Consider the following 5,000-nt stretch of genomic DNA (forward strand, 5'->3'; position numbering starts at 1 on the left):
TCACTCCTGGGCGTTTCGCTCCACCCCAAGTTGCGGGTCCAGCTTGCTCTTTCTGTCACATCCCCGCGATGAACGGTTTAGCCTGCAGGAGACCCTGCGCCGAGCCATTTTTAAACACATCTGATGCGGCAGGTGTTTCATTGCTCAACAAACAACACCTATAGGGACGGCACAGCCTATGCATCGGTCCTTCGGAGACCGCCCCAGAACGGCCAGAGTTCTCGTCCCCACGCGAGCCTGAGGAAGGCTGGCCGGGCGATGGGCCAAGCAGCGTCTACTGGCCATACCACCTTGGATACGTCCGATCTCGGAAGCAAAGCAGAGATGGGTTCGGAAATACTTGGTTGGGACACCTCCTGAGAACACCAGGTATTGTAGACAATTTTGATGACGTTTTGCCATCTTGCCCAGCTCGGCTAGCATTGAGTGGCGCCTTGCTGGACACCGACCTTACGTAAAGTAGAGGCTGGAAGTCCCAAGCCTCCCAAGCCCCCCAAGACCTCTAAGATAAGGACGCAACCCCGCCGCCTCTACCAGGCCTCACACCGAGCTCCTTGCCACGGCTAGGAGTGCTTATTGACCCCGCAGCCGGCCGTATGCAAATGATGGCGTTAAAAGCATCTCGCGCTGTGAAGGGGCCAGGCTTTCAGCAGCTGCCCAGGGGATGGTTTTAGAGGGCGACCGCCTAACGAGGGCCAGCAGAAGTAACGTCTTCTTCTTCAAAGAAGCTTGTGTAACTAACCCAATCAGACAGCTGCCCAGGAGCTAACCTCAGTGCTAGGAAGGAGCGGGAGGGAATTGAGGGGGTGGTTCCTGCTAAGGCCCTGAAATAATAATAAGACAGGCAGGAGAGTCTGACGCATGGTGGCAGAAAAGCTGCAGGTGCAAATAGGGAATGTGGTCTCGTGCAAGCAACTTGTGCATGCTCGCTGTGTGTGAGTGTGCGCTTCCTAGGTACGGCGCGCTGCAGATAGTCAAAAGGGTTGCTCCCTTTCATTAAAAGTTAATCCCCGGCTGCAGGCTATTAGAAAGCAACTAACCGCGCTCTACTCACCCTACCCAGGTCTACCGGTGAGTCTCGCCGCTGCTCCCGGCCTGTGGCATTGGCCGCGACGCTGACGTTCCGTCGACAGCGCGGCAGCCGATCAGTGAGCTCAGCGGCTCTGAGCGGGGCGTTCTGTCTACAAGACCTTTTTAAGGAGCCAGCAAAAAAGTGAAGAGAAAAGAAAGCACAAAAGCACCTTGTCTTACTAAGCACTGGAAAGGGCAGCCGGCAACCGGACGTCAAAGTGGAAAAGCAGCAAGTGAGAGGCCTGCCTCTGCCTATGGCCACACCACACTGAACATGCCCGATCTCGTCTGATCTTGGAAGCTAAGCAGGGTCGGGCCTGGTTAGTACTTTGATGGGAGACCGCCTGGGAATACCAGGTGCTGTAGGCTTTTGCCTTTTCTTACTTCCACCAGCAGGGGTCACTCTCCTCTATGCCTTTTTTCCATTCCTTTTTTCACAAGCGCACACATGCTCCTTTCTTCTTTTCATTTGCTTTCTCTCTTGCGCTATTTAATCCTTGCAAAATACCAGCATCCTTCTCATCACCGTGGGCCTCCAGCATTGTTGCTTATTTACTTTTAATACTAGGCTTCTTTTCACCAGGACCAGCGACTCCCGCATGACTGGAGGCAACCACCGCTGACCTGGAGGCAACCACCGGTAACCTGGAGGCCAGTTTACAGCACAACCCAAGCAAAACACCTTTGCAGGCCACACGACCCCCCCGAAGAGCAGCTCAAATTCACTCGCAACCATCTCACCCTCTTCCTTCATTCACTCCTGGGCGTTTCGCTCCACCCCTAGTTGCGGGTCCAGCTTGCTCTTTCTGTCACATCCCCGCGATGAACGGTTTAGCCTGCAGGAGACCCTGCGCCGAGCCATTTTTAAACACATCTGATGCGGCAGGTGTTTCATTGCTCAACAAACAACACCTATAGGGACGGCACAGCCTATGAATCGGTCCTTCGGAGACCGCCCCAGAACGGCCAGAGTTCTCGTCCCCACGCGAGCCTGAGGAAGGCTGGCCAGGCGATGGGCCAAGCAGCGTCTACTGGCCATACCACCTTGGATACGTCCGATCTCGCAAGCAAAGCAGAGATGGGTTCGGAAATACTTGGTTGGGACACCTCCTGAGAACACCAGGTATTGTAGACAATTTTGATGACGTTTTGCCATCTTGCCCAGCTCGGCTAGCATTGAGTGGCGCCTTGCTGGACACCGACCTTACGTAAAGTAGAGGCTGGAAGTCCCAAGCCTCCCAAGCCCCCCAAGACCTCTAAGATAAGGACGCAACCCCGCCGCCTCTACCAGGCCTCACACCGAGCTCCTTGCCACGGCTAGGAGTGCTTATTGACCCCGCAGCCGGCCGTATGCAAATGATGGCGTTAAAAGCATCTCGCGCTGTGAAGGGGCCAGGCTTTCAGCAGCTGCCCAGGGGATGGTTTTAGAGGGCGACCGCCTAACGAGGGCCAGCAGAAGTAACGTCTTCTTCTTCAAAGAAGCTTGTGTAACTAACCAAATCAGACAGCTGCCCAGGAGCTAACCTCAGTGCTAGGAAGGAGCGGGAGGGAATTGAGGGGGTGGTTCCTGCTAAGGCCCTGAAATAATAATAAGACAGGCAGGAGAGTCTGACGCATGGTGGCGGAAAAGCTGCAGGTGCAAATAGGGAATGTGGTCTCGTGCGAGCAACTTGTGCATGCTCGCTGTGTGTGAGTGTGCGCTTCCTAGGTACGGCGCGCTGCAGACAGTCAAAAGGGTTGCTCCCTTTCATTAAAAGTTAATCCCCGGCTGCAGGCTATTAGAAAGCAACTAACCGCGCTCTACTCACCCTACCCAGGTCTACCGGTGAGTCTCGCCGCTGCTCCCGGCCTGTGGCATTGGCCGCGACGCTGACGTTCCGTCGACAGCGCGGCTGCCGATCAGTGAGCTCAGCGGCTGTGAGCGGGGCGTTCTGTCTACAAGACCTTTTTAAGGAGCCAGCAAAAAAGTGAAGAGAAAGGAAAGCACAAAAGCACCTTGTCTTACTAAGCACTGGAAAGGGCGGCCGGCAACCGGACGTCAAAGTGGAAAAGCAGCAAGTGAGAGGCTCGTCTCTGCCTACGGCCACACCACCCTGAACACACCTGATCTTGTCTAATCTTGGAAGCTAAGCAGGGTTGGGCCTGGTTAGTACTTGGATGGGAGACCGCCTGGGAATACCAGGTGCTGTAGGCTTTTGCTTTTTCTTACTTCCACCAGCAGGGGTCACTCTCCTCTATGCCTTTTTTCCATTCCTTTTTTCACAAGCGCACACATGCTCCTTTCTTCTTTTCATTTGCTTTCTCTCTTGCGCTATTTAATCCTTGCAAAATACCAGCATCCTTCTCATCACCGTGGGCCTCCAGCATTGTTGCTTATTTACTTTTAATACTAGGCTTCTTTTCACCAGGACCAGCGACTCCCGCATGACTGGAGGCAACCACCGCTGACCTGGAGGCAACCACCGGTAACCTGGAGGCCAGTTTACAGCACAACCCAAGCAAAACACCTTTGCAGGCCACACGACCCCCCCGAAGAGCAGCTCAAATTCACTCGCAACCATCTCACCCTCTTCCTTCATTCACTCCTGGGCGTTTCGCTCCACCCCAAGTTGCGGGTCCAGCTTGCTCTTTCTGTCACATCCCCGCGATGAACGGTTTAGCCTGCAGGAGACCCTGCGCCGAGCCATTTTTAAACACATCTGATGCGGCAGGTGTTTCATTGCTCAACAAACAACACCTATAGGGACGGCACAGCCTATGCATCGGTCCTTCGGAGACCGCCCCAGAACGGCCGAGTTCTCGTCCCCACGCGAGCCTGAGGAAGGCTGGCCGGGCGATGGGCCAAGCAGCGTCTACTGGCCATACCACCTTGGATACGTCCGATCTCGGAAGCAAAGCAGAGATGGGTTCGGAAATACTTGGTTGGGACACCTCCTGAGAACACCAGGTATTGTAGACAATTTTGATGACGTTTTGCCATCTTGCCCAGCTCGGCTAGCATTGAGTGGCGCCTTGCTGGACACCGACCTTACGTAAAGTAGAGGCTGGAAGTCCCAAGCCTCCCAAGCCCCCCAAGACCTCTAAGATAAGGACGCAACCCCGCCGCCTCTACCAGGCCTCACACCGAGCTCCTTGCCACGGCTAGGAGTGCTTATTGACCCCGCAGCCGGCCGTATGCAAATGATGGCGTTAAAAGCATCTCGCGCTGTGAAGGGGCCAGGCTTTCAGCAGCTGCCCAGGGGATGGTTTTAGAGGGCGACCGCCTAACGAGGGCCAGCAGAAGTAACGTCTTCTTCTTCAAAGAAGCTTGTGTAACTAACCCAATCAGACAGCTGCCCAGGAGCTAACCTCAGTGCTAGGAAGGAGCGGGAGGGAATTGAGGGGGTGGTTCCTGCTAAGGCCCTGAAATAATAATAAGACAGGCAGGAGAGTCTGACGCATGGTGGCGGAAAAGCTGCAGGTGCAAATAGGGAATGTGGTCTCGTGCGAGCAACTTGTGCATGCTCGCTGTGTGTGAGTGTGCGCTTCCTAGGTACGGCGCGCTGCAGACAGTCAAAAGGGTTGCTCCCTTTCACTAAAAGTTAATCCCCGGCTGCAGGCTATTAGAAAGCAACTAACCGCGCTCTACTCACCCTACCCAGGTCTACCGGTGAGTCTCGCCGCTGCTCCCGGCCTGTGGCATTGGCCGCGACGCTGACGTTCCGTCGACAGCGCGGCAGCCGATCAGTGAGCTCAGCTGCTCTGAGCGGGGCGTTCTGTCTACAAGACCTTTTTAAGGAGCCAGCAAAAAAGTGAAGAGAAAAGAAAGCACAAAAGCACCTTGTCTTACTAAGCACTGGAAAGGGCAGCTGGCAACCGGACGTCAAAGTAGAAAAGCAGCAAGTGAGAGGCCTGTCTCTGCCTATGGCCACACCACCCTGAACACACCT

At 54.9% G+C, this 5,000-nt stretch overlaps 2 non-coding genes and 1 pseudogene across 2 annotated transcripts; all 3 read left to right on the forward strand.

The window, feature by feature from the left end:
- Positions 1–1,321: 1,321 nt before the first annotated feature.
- LOC141266646 (5S ribosomal RNA) lies at positions 1,322–1,440 on the forward strand. The gene has a single exon (XR_012320676.1). It is a non-coding gene; the product is annotated as a 5S ribosomal RNA (ribosomal RNA).
- A 1,706-nt stretch (positions 1,441–3,146) lies between these two features.
- Positions 3,147–3,265, forward strand: LOC141266694 (5S ribosomal RNA). The gene has a single exon (XR_012320722.1). It is a non-coding gene; the product is annotated as a 5S ribosomal RNA (ribosomal RNA).
- Positions 3,266–4,970: 1,705 nt separating this feature from the next.
- Positions 4,971–5,000, forward strand: part of LOC141267969 (5S ribosomal RNA) — a 119-nt pseudogene continuing 89 nt past the window's right edge.

This window comes from Phyllobates terribilis, unplaced genomic scaffold, assembly GCF_046119375.1.
Source record: "Phyllobates terribilis strain yellow unplaced genomic scaffold, ASM4611937v1 Scaffold_4__5_contigs__length_816908805, whole genome shotgun sequence".
Classification (NCBI taxonomy): Eukaryota; Metazoa; Chordata; class Amphibia; order Anura; family Dendrobatidae; genus Phyllobates; species Phyllobates terribilis.